Source organism: Atractosteus spatula, chromosome 6, assembly GCF_055471065.1.
Source record: "Atractosteus spatula isolate fAtrSpa1 chromosome 6, fAtrSpa1.hap1, whole genome shotgun sequence".
NCBI classification, from domain to species: domain Eukaryota; kingdom Metazoa; phylum Chordata; class Actinopteri; order Semionotiformes; family Lepisosteidae; genus Atractosteus; species Atractosteus spatula.
In genome coordinates, this window is record NC_142711.1 from 15,758,718 (window position 1) to 15,770,992 (window position 12,275).

The following is a 12,275-nucleotide window of genomic DNA, read 5'->3' on the forward strand; positions in this document are numbered from 1 at the left end:
GTAGGGCATTAGGGCTGCAGGCATGTCCCATTGTAGGAGAAAAGGAATTAAGCGACATAAGACCTTGGTAATCCGTGACTGTATTCTGGGGAAAGGAAGATGAATTAAAAACATGTTATAGTCAGACTCCCATAGATGGGTGGAATAGTGCTGTTAATGCTTTAAAACCAAAGATTTAAGCAAAGTTAAAAGAAGTGCACATAACATGAACAGCTTTTAAAATTGCTGCATACAATAATATATTATATCTGGAAGGCAGGAGGGAAGCTTTAAATGCATAATATAGAGAGAACTTAAAAAATCCTTCAAATAGTACATAAATGGTTTATATATGTGTAGACAATGTACTGTATATGTTATGTGTGGGCACGCAGTGTTACAAGATGGAAAAAATTGCAAAAGTAAAACTAACATTGATAGGAATACTTGAATGACTATATTTGTGTACTCTCTAGACATTATGCAAAATGCTGTAAGCAAGAATATTGTAATCAGGTAGGAGTACTGTGTCAGTTGTGATCATATAAGACAAAAGATCCAATACCTTTAAATATGAATTGGGGAAAGAGCCACAGCGGTTGTGGCAGAAAGAAACACTTAAAGAATCTATGGCTAAAAGTTATTATATTAAGATAAATATAGATTCCCTTGCTAAGGAAGAAATGACCAAATTTATGAATCACACTGGAAATCATTAATACATTTCAACTACTGTAAATGAAAACCTTGTGGAACAAAATGTAAAATGTGTGTGAATCTGGAGCTTTAATGTCTGATGTTTTTATATTTGGTGTTTAATGTCTTGTCTGGTGTGTCAAAAAAAGGTGTGAGTGTATTTAGCTGGCAAAACCTCAGTTCAGTTGTAGGAAGGGATAAATGACTATTCAGTAAAAGACAATTATGAAATGCATGTTTGATGTAAACAGAAATTAAAACCTTACATAAAAAGAATAATATTGTAGAATTAAAATAACAACAACATGCATTTAGTAATACTGTATTTGTCAAATATAAAGTTACACAGTGAATATAAAAATTCAGTAATTATTCTTCCTTTAAAAATGTAAAATTGGGAAAAATTATATGTGTAGGAAAGGAAGAGAAAAGAAGTGTCACTGGCAAAATGTAAAGCTGCTGGAAGGTATGTTAGTGGGACCAGTAGGGGGCGCTCACCCTGCAGTCTGTGTGGGTCCTAATGCCCCAAGCTAGTGACAGGGATGTTATTCCATAAAAAAGGCTCCGTCCTTTGGATGAGATGTAAAACCAAGGCCCTGACTCTCCATGGTCAATAAAATCTCAAGGTGTTTCTCAAAAGACATAGGGGTGTTACCCCGGTGTCTTGGCCATATTTCCCCCTTGCCTTTACCATTCATGGCCTCCTGATAATCCCCATCTATGAACGGGTTTCATCACTGTGTTCTCCAGTCCTGGTCCTGCAGGTTCAGTGTGTCTGCTGTCTGCTGTCTGCAGATGTCCCTTTAAAGCAGCAGACCTTGATAAACTGAGATAAGTTTTTGAACTGGTCTAATTAAACTAATAAGATGATCTAGCTTGTTAAGAGTTGAGCTGGAATGAAAATCTGCAATCTGGTCTCCAAGGATCAGGAATAGACGTCCTTGAATGATATACACACACAATGTAAAGCCCAGGATTGTTTTAGGGCAAATTAAGGTCAAATTGCAAACATTGGGATGATTCAGTTGAGAAATAACTTTCTCTGTTTCATGGTACTTTATATTGGAAAGAGCTCTACAGCAAGAACTATTAACCTAGCTGTGCTGTCAAAGCAGGTAATGGGATCCTACAAGTTACAGCTTGATAAGACCCTCTATCAACTAGAAACTACAATAAGAGAGACGGGCCACTTGGTCTCTTTCATTTATAATGTAGATTTTAAGGTAAGTAACTTTCCAAGACAGAGACTGAAGAACAGCCATGTGGATTTCTTGGTAGACAGAACATTCCTCCCAGAGACCCCAAGGTGGCAGTATTGCTCACATATTTGGTTTGTTGGTTAATTAACAGTTGCAAGCAACAGTACTGCCACCCTTCATTGGAAAGAATGAGACACTAAATTGTTCAGTTTAGTACATACTAACTGATTTGTTAATTACAAATTGAATTCATATTTGCTTGAGCACTTGTCCAGATGGGTAGCAGAAGCATCTCTAAGAGATGTGAGAAGCAGTTGGTGCAGAATTCAGATTTCAGACTTCTGTGGCCGGATCAGATCATGGGTTAGGGTACAAGTGAGAGGAGGCCACTAAGATACTGGGAACAAGTCCTCCAAGTGTGAAAACGCCAACCAGAAAAGTTCAGAGTAGTGATCAAATCTAATCTGCATGTCTTTTGGGAGGAGGGGTCCCAGAGAAAATCTGGGTGAGCCATGGGAGAACATGCAAACTTCACACAGACAGGAATCCAAGGCCAGACTTGAACCCAGAACCTAAGAGCTCTCCTTATGAACATCTAGAGATGTGCTATAGAAGAGGGCTTGTGGTTAATGAGACGTTAATTACTGAGCAAGCACCATCGTCTTAGAAAAAGTGTGATGCTGTGCCCGGGGGAAGTCCAGACCACAGGATGTCTTTAACTCAACCTCATGGGTTCAGCAGCAACCCTTTAAAATTCACACGTTGTTTCTTCTAATCTTGGAATCAAAGAAATATTACTCACAATTTAGTATAGACCACAGTTCTAAAGCACCACACTGACCGAATGTCTTTTAAAAAAACAGATTACTGTGTCTAGTTATGTTAAACCAAAGAGAAAATAATTCTAAGTAGAGAGAACATTGACCCCGGAGACTTGTGGATCATCTGCAGTTCTGAGAAAAAGATCATTCGTGAAAGTCAGGAAATTTTTGGTTTTAGGATGGAACTCTCCAAATAACTCTGCTGACAGTATTGTTTCAGCAAAACGAAATTGGCCTGCTTTGCGGAAGATGCAACTTTTTAAGTATTTGCAAAAGATGTAGTTCTATTGATTTATATGTATATCATTGTTTTTTACAATAGTCACATTTACGGTAACACTGTTGTGTCAGGGAATTTCTGGTTATACTTCTACTGGAAATGCTAAAACACAGACTCTGCTCAATGACTATGAAGTAAAATTATGATTATATACGTTACACGATGATGGTGATGAGTGTGAGGACTTTATTAAGCAAGCAGGACCGATTTGGGCCAGCCCTGGTCTATATAAAACTCACAGACCTCCACTCTCATCCCATCATCACAGTGAGGTTTCCTTGGTGGGGTGACAATGTTCTTGACCCACAAGACACTCTCCATTTGTAGACATCTGTATGGCAATGGAGTGGTGGAGCCCCACGTCAATAGAAATAGTTTTGTATCTCTTTCCAGAAAGAACATCAATAACTATTCTGAGGTACTCAGATATTCCTTAGATCGTGGCATGACTTGTTTCCGCATGTCTGTTTGGTGAAGACCAACCTCATGTTTCTCATATTTATACAGGGTGGGACTGTCCAAACTCAGCCCCCAAGATCTACCTATTTATTTAAACATTAATTATCACCTTCATTGAGCTATTGAAACTAGAGGTTCCCTTACTTTCAGCTGTTTGGTCAAATTGTAACAACAATGAAACTAGCCGATAGAAATAAAGAGATAGTGTGCTTAGTGCTTTTGTTTTATCTCGCCTGGCTGAGGAAATGAAAGTGCTGATGCTGCTGATGTCTGCTGTATGAGGTGCGAACAAGAGAAAGCAGCTATAGCAGTGATGTTGGGGGGGGGGGGCTGCAGCCACACTGGAGAGGGCAGGGCTGTGGTGTTCGTTCAGTGAGATTTTATGCACAGTAAGTGGGGAAATTAGAATTTGACCTCCACCCGAGCAGTTGTGATAATAGTTTAATAACAGTTTAAAGTATAGTGTATTACACATAGCAAAGATATAACCCAGATACAAAATGGGAAACAACTGAAAAATCACTTGCGAAGAAGAGCTGGTCGTAAAAAACGAGGTGAGATCTGCAGAATTTCAGCTCCAAAGTTTAACTGCGCAGCTCTATAGCCAGCTGCTCGTTGCCATGACGACCCCGTAGAACTGCTACCAGGCAGCATTTTTCCTTCCGCCCATTTCCCGCCTAAAAGCTTCAACCACTAAAACTGGAATTAAGTATTTTAATAAAACACTGTATTCACACGACGGGTAAATACCAACCTGTCCAGAGCACCTGCAGCCCGTTGTGTGCCCAGACATATTTCCAGTAGGTCTTTTAATCGACACAGCAGTTTAATCCCACAGCGGGCTGAAGTGTGTCTTCGGGGCGGCAATATGATTCCTGGGGTCGCCACCAGCAGACTTGGATCTATTCCGTTAGTCCAGCCGCTACCGCGCTCAATTCTTAACCGCGGACCCCTGTGACTATTTTGTAAACTCAAATACTAGTATTCAATACACTTGTGAGTTTTCATCAATAACCGCCGGTCACTCTAGCTATTCCGCCAGATTGGGAAGCGCCCGCTGTGAGTTTTTCACGTCTCGGCTGGCGGGTCCTCGCCCCGCGAGCTCACTCAACCGTTTCCATGACAACTCGCCACCGCTCAACTGGAAAGTTCGTTTCCTTCGCTCCTTCCTTTTCGCGCCTCAAACCTTCGCTGTTTGTGAGAATTGTACTTCCCTGAAGCCTAATACTATATTCGCAACGAATTCAAGTCTTACTGAGGAAGACAGAGCGAGACTTGAAATACTTCCCTAAGTATAAATCCCGAAATGATTCCTGATACATCATGACAGTCCGTGGAGAGGGAGAGGAGCAGGGAAACGTCTTCCCAAGTCTGGGCGGGTTCGGGTTTATGTCTGGAGGTCCGTTTCAGGATACGGTTCACTGCAGGTGTGGGACGACTCCGTCCGAGTTCTTTCAAATTAACAATAAACCGATTAAATATGCAGGAAGTCTGTGGACTATTAGGCTATTCTCTAAGACTAATTGCTTACACTTATATAGCACTTTTCTGGACACTCCACTCAAAGCGCTTTACAGGTAATGGGGATCCCCTCCACCACCACCAGTGTGCAGCCCCACCTGGATGATGTGACAGCAGCCATAGTGCACCAGTACTCTTACCACACACCAGCTCTCAGTGGGGAGGAGAGCAGAGTGATGAAGCCAATCTCATACCCTAATCAGAAGAGTTGCCGATGTAGCCTTAAAAGGCGAACATTGGCGAGCAACTGCATGTTCTTCCAAAGAGGCTTTAACTAGCACCTCTTAATATTTCGTAGTTGTGTCCTTTTTAAAAATCTGAAGAAGTAATCGGTTTCTCATTGTGTCGTTTTTAAATTAATTTGTAAATCAAGGGCCGTTTAAAGATTCAAACCATCTTTCGAACCACGTATTTAAAGAAAGCACTAAACTGACCCAGATAGTTCATAACGCAACCGCGAAACAACATTGGAAACTACTGTCTCACACGTGCAGACCTCAGAAGTTAACCAACAGGTATTTTTAATTACTTGATGTGATGAACACAGCGGTTTTGCATTTTGAGCAATCTGAGTCCGGTGGGGTGGATGTTTTGCATTTCAAAATAGCGCCTCCCTTTTCAAAGTATGACGCCAAATCTTTTCATTGTGATATTTGATAAATTGACCCCAGTGTCATGCTAGGTAGTTTTAACACACTCCCTTATGTTTCAGATAGTCTAGTAATTGTGAGACACTCCCTAGAGTAAGCTAGAACGTTAATATTTGGCTGAGCTGTAAACAGACACGTTACCTGTATAACGGTTTTAGTCAAAGTTAAGTTAAAACGTATTTCCTTGTGTTATGTTCAATTGTGTTTAAGTTATATATAAAAGAACCCCAAAAAACACGACACCCAGCGTCAGAGAGTTGAACTGATTTCTGATATAAAGTATTTTCTGCATCTTATAATAATAATAATAATAATAATAATAATAATAATAATAAACTTTATTTTATATAGCGCCTTTAAAGGTGGCTTCTCAAAGCGCTTTACAGGTTGACAATAACAATAAATAAGAAGACTACAACAATAAATAAGAAGATATCACAAGATAGGACACAATTATAATTACAACAATACAACAATAACAATAGAGGAGACCGTGGAAGGTGGTATTAAGAAGAGCAGAGGGGTGAAGAATGGAACCAGTTAAGTAAAGGCTTTTCTGAAGAAGAAGGTTTTGAGTCTGGATTTGAAGGAGTTAAGAGAAGTTGACTCTCTAATATCCTTGGGCAAAGAGTTCCAGAGCTTGGGGGCATAGCAGGAGAAGGCCCTGTCGCCCATACAATGTAGACGGGCTTGGGGGACAGTAAGGAGGGCAGAATTTGAAGAGCAGAGGTTGCGAGGTGGGGAGTAGGGCGATAAAAGTTCAGACAGGTATTGAGGTGCCAAGCCATGTAAAGACTTATAGGTGAGCATGAGGATTTTAAAGTCTACGGGGAATTTGACCGGAAGCCAGTGCAAGGACTTCAGGATAGGAGTAATGTGAACACTTGCACTAGACCTGGTCAGGATTCTGGCTAAAGACCTCTTTGAAATTCTTCGGCGAAGACCTCTTTGAAACTTCATTTGTCGAGAACGTTATAATGATCGTTACACATGCTAGTGAAACTTGAAAAATAGTTCAGACTCTCGAAGACTGTTCGTTCATTAAAGAAAAACAAAAGGCTCTGAAGGGCTCAGAGTATTTTGGCTTGGACGAAATCCGATGCAATCCGATGATCCAAGGATCTCATTCAACTGTTTCTTAAATGAAACCAAGGAAACGGTGACTCGGTTTCTTGTTCCATACTGCAACCATTTGTTTAAAAATCTCCCTCCTCTTCTGGTTAATAAATGCACTTCTCTGTAGTTTCCAATTGCACACTTAGGTACATATTACACTGTTCCTTCTGAAGAAATCTACCAGGTTTGTGACACAGATCCTTCTTCTGCATCTAGCAGATATCTGCACTTTACCTTCCTCAGTGATTAGCAAACCTCACTGTAATCAAAAGAGCAAGAAGAATAAACTAAAACAGACATCAATAATCACAAACTCTTAGTAATCAGCTACAATTAATGACATGAATCCCTCCTGTGCATCCAGTGGATGCCTGCACTTTCTCTTCTCTGCATCAGTGATAAGCACCCCCCACTGTAATCAAAAGAGCAAGAAGACAGTCAGAGAGCCAGTGAAGACCTCTCCAGCTTGTCATCCCCCACACTGCCCACACAGAACGGGGATCCACTCGTTACAATATAAAAACGACCACGCTGAGACTTGGATGCTGGGTAGTGGGTATTTGAGCAGGGGTCAGGGAGAAACCCATTCTCAAACTGATTCGTCTCATGATCCTCATCTGCAGCACGGCTCATTTGAAAGTTGCTCTTTCGGCTTGGTTTCATCCCGGTCTTCTGTTCTTTCCATCAAGACCCCGTCCGCCAAGCGAATTTGTGAATGTTACATTTGCAGATGGCGAGACCCTTTTGTACCAGTGTCAGGTTTCGTCATAGTCTTCTCTGTTCAAGTCTAAAAAGGATCAGTTCTTTCAGCCTGTCAGTGCCGGGTTTTCCTTTATCTGCAAGTGGGTTGTACTCTGATGCTGAACTATAGAGTTCTGTTTCTTTTGTTTTAGAATTAGCACTGTATGTTTGTTACAGTCAAATAACTCCCTGTTACTTAAGGACACGCTGTTTGACCTGGATTTGATTATTTTGTGTTGCTCTCCTTGTTTTGAGGCCTCATTTTATTTCATAGCTGTAGAAGAGCAACCTGAGAAAGTTTCTTGTGTGGGATGTTACTACCTGGATCAGGGTGGTTGCTCTCATAAAATGGTGCTGTATATTCTTACAGAGTTTGGATGAGACCTTTATTTTGTCCTCCTGAATAGAACATATAGAACACAAGTGGGTGTTTTGTGGAAGAAATCCCAGACTACTCATCTGATCTCTATTTGCCAACCCGAAACCTTTAAACTCACCTGACTGAATCACAGAGTTCAGTTCAGTTGATTGTCCTATGCACAAGTGCAATGAAATGCGTATTTGCATGTATGCTCCAATACAAAGAATACAAAGACGTTAAGGAAACACCAAAAACATAAAGACAGAACAGCAGCAGCAACAACAAGTTCAATTACATACAACACACACTCCAGTGTGAGTCAGGGGTAGGGGCAGTAATCTGACAGCTGGGAAGAAACTCTCTCTGAATCTGGAAGTTTGGGCCTTTATGCTCCTATAACGCTTACCAGAGGGAAGGGGGGAGAAAAGTGAGAAACCAGGATGATTCTTGTCCTTAGCGATACTTCCAGCCTTCCTGAGACAGCGAGCTGTAAAAATGTCTGAAACAGAGGAGAGCTATACTCCAATGCTGGACTGGGCTGACCTGATCACCCCCTGTAACGCCTTACAGTCAGACAATGAGCTTCTGCCAAACCACACTGTAATCCCACACATGAACACACTCTCCATAGCGCACCTGTAAAATGTGGTCAGGACAGTTGAAGATAGACCAAAGTTTTTCACCTGTCTGAGGAAGTAAAGGCGCTGATGTGCCTTCTTTGTAGCTCCAGTTACATGCTGGGGCCACTTTCAATCATTAGTGATGAAGGTACCCAAGCACTGCCATGTAATTTCAGACAAAGAGGAATCACAAGGAAACCACACTCATCAGACTCAGATGGCTCAGTAACTGTGTGAGGATTGTTATTGGCAAAGGCAAATCTTCAAATCTTCAGCATCAGCAGAGGAGGACATTTTGTGCACTGACATACTGCAAAGCTGCTTCCTGTGAGAGAAGTCCAATCATGAAGCATCATAAATAACCTGTCATGATCGTAATCCCTCCTCTTAAGGGCGCTCCGGCTCTTTCACATTTTAGTTGATTATGTGCACCTGCCTCCAATCCTGCCCCTCCTTATTTAAACCGGGCGCTCTTGCTACTCCTGGCTCTGCATTGGAAGATGGACGCCCGGAGGCCCGCCTACCACCAAGTCGCCCTACATCCGCGGCTTGAGGGCATAGGCCTCCTATCGGCGTCCTGACCCTGCTGAGTCCGGGGCTCAGAGCGCCTGACCTCGTCATCTTGTTTTTATTTCCCTGTCCCTGTACCGGATCCCATTCCGGTTTTTAACTCTGTCTTGTCTTTGTCTCAGATGGATCAACCGGTTTTGGACCTTTGGACTTCGCCCCGGATTTCCCCCCGGATTTCCCCCCTGGACTCCTTGGACTTGCTTTTGCCTTTTTGACCATGCTCTTTGGATTTCATTTTTTGGATTGTCCTTTTTGGATTTCCCTGGTAACCAGACTCATTGCTTCTCCAATCAACCAAGCTCCTGGATTACGTGTTCTGGATTGTCCCTGTGCTGCTCCACATTCTGCAGGATTCTCGGTTACGCATAAGGATCCTCCTATTCTACCTATCGGTTCCCTGACATAACCTTCTATCTATACTGACGACAATTCCTCTTTAGGGACAGGAAGACTGAGAGTGGAATTGTTCAGACAAAGCACAAAGGTTGATTTTTATTAACCTGCTTCACTGCAATGGCTCTTGAAACTCTGTCTGTTACATCAGTCCAGCAGCTCCTGAGGTCACGGTGTCGTATTCAGTGCTGCGACACTTTGAACTGCAGCAGCGCTCCACTGCAGTGTGTGTGTACAAGGTGTCGTCTCTCCTCCTGGGTCAGAACACACTGAGCTCTGCCCTGTGCCTCCCTGCAAACCTGCTGGGTGGCTACAATTCACCATCACTGATCCTGCATTGCAGGTGCACAAGCCCCCTGAGCTCAGATCCCATCCTCCTCCTGCTTCAGTGACCCAGATGTCACACAGATGAGCTCTGACTTATTGACTTATTGTTACCAAAGCTACTTACAAGAGATACAGCTACCATGCTGCCAGTGTAGAATATCTGAACACAGCTCCACACCACCTAGATCAAGAGTCCAAAGCCCTGACCACAGCTCCACACTGCCTAGATCAAGAGTCCAGAGCCCTGACCACAGCTCCACCATCCCTTCAGTCAAGAGTCCAGAGCCCTGACCACAGCTCCACACCACCTAGATCAAGAGTCCAGAGCCCTGACCACAGCTCCACACTACCTAGATCAAGAGTCCAGAGCCCTGACCACAGCTCCACACCACCTAGATCAAGAGTCCAGAGCCCTGACCACAGCTCCACACTATCTAGATCAAGAGTCCAGAGCCCTGACCACTGCTCCACACCACCTAGATAAAGAGTCCAGAGCCCTGACCACAGCTCCACACTACCTAGATCAAGAGTCCAGACTCCTGACCACAGCTCCACACCACCTAGATCAAGAGTCCAGAGCCCTGACCACAGCTCCACACCGCCTTCGGTCAAGACTCCAGAGTTTCATAGCTCTATGACTGGGGCCTCTGGAGTTAATGAAATTAATAAATGTACTGTGAATTTCCTTTTGCATTAGTGTCCTGTGTCTTCTGTTTTGTTTCATAGTTAGTAAATGATCTTAAAAGGTGTTTGCAACCACTGAGTTGGGATCAGGTTCACCTGAGGGGGCCTCCTCTTTGAAGGAAATGTTGTGACAGGACATGATTATGAATTAGAGCCCAGGGCTGAGGAGGAGGGGGGAACAGAGGGCAGGTGTAGGCTTTGGGTGACCTGGGAGGTTGCAGGCTGTCCAGGGCTTGTGAGGAGAGCTGTACAGTGATTCTACAGCATCTGAGGAGAAATGTTGGGACTGATCGACAATAAGTCACAGTCAGATTAATAATGAAATCTCTGCTCACACAGGAAATCAGAAAGCAGCAGCGACAACCTGAGAAAACGAAACACAGAGAGGCTGAGCACAGAACACAGGAACCAAAGGGTGGGCAGACATGGCACCACACTCAACTGCAGCAAGTAGAGTCAGGAAGGGAGTAATGCATTACAGTTTCTGAATTTGAGTACAGAAGTAGTAAAGTATAGTTGTATTACTGTACTACTGAATGACTGCTCTGTAGCTTTTCACTATATAAATACTGTCCTTTCCATGGCAGTCAGGCTATAAAGAGTGGTTATTTGTGATAACCTGAGAATTTATTTCAAATGTTCTTCCTTTCCCTCTGAATATTGCATTTCGGAAAAGGTTCTCCAGCGTTCCCTTGGCATCTTTCTGGATATGTATTGGGAGAGTAAGCCATCCCAGGCTTACTCACCTGGTAAGCCGACTCACAGTTGAATTACTGAGTAGGACACACATGGCTTTCTTACGATTTCTCATTTTTGTCTGGAACTGCATGGTATCGCTGCCACTCAGTCAGGAGAGTTTAATGGTTGTGAAATGGCAAGAAAACCAAGTAAATCAGCATTCTGTGATTCTTTCCCAAAATCACCCATTTGTGTTTTTAACTGAAGAAACTTCCTCAGGCTGCTGTTCTGCTTGTGTCAGTGAGTTATGTTTACAGAAAGCCCCAGTGCAGGCCCCTAAAATACTGCTGCCCTTGCAGTCTCATTTTAGCTGAACTAGTCGCCTGCTTCCTTGCTTCCTCCTGTCACAAAATAATAATAATAATAATTGCTTACACTTATATAGTGCTTTTCTGGACACTCCACTCAAAGCGCTTTACAGGTAATGGGGATCCCCTCCACCACCACCAATGTGCAGCCCCACCTGGATGATGCGACAGCAGCCACAGTGCACCAGAACGCACACCACACACCAGCTCTCAGTGGGGATGAGAGCAGAGTAATGAAGTGAATTCATAGATGGGGATTATTAGGAGGCCATGATTGGTAAGGGCCAATGGGAAATTTGGCCAGAACGCCGGGGTTACACCCCTACTCTTTTCGAGAAACACCCTGGGATTTTTGTTGACCACAGAGAGTCAGGACCTTGGTTTTACGTCTCATCAGATGGCGCCTGTTTACAGTATAGTGTCCCCGTCACTATACTGGGGCATTAGGACCCACTTGGACCGCAGGGTAAGCGCCCCCTGCTGGCCCCACTAACACCTCTTCCAGCAGCAACCTTAGTTTTTCCCAGGAGGTCTCCCATCCAGGTACTGACCAGGCTCACACCTGCTGGGCTTCAGTGGGCTGCCAGTTGTGAGTTGGAGAGTGATATGGCTGCGGGCAAAATGTCCTTGACAGATGAGATGGGGCTCAAACAAAACAGAAGTTCAGAAGGGATTTCAGGGCAACTGCTCGAATGTGCCAGAACTGTGGTTCTCCAGGGCCTGGGCGGGCCGTTTCTGTTGCAGCTCTTCCAGAACTTCAGATGAATGCAGTAGCATCACCATCATTGCTCATCTTCATCATTGCTGCTTGA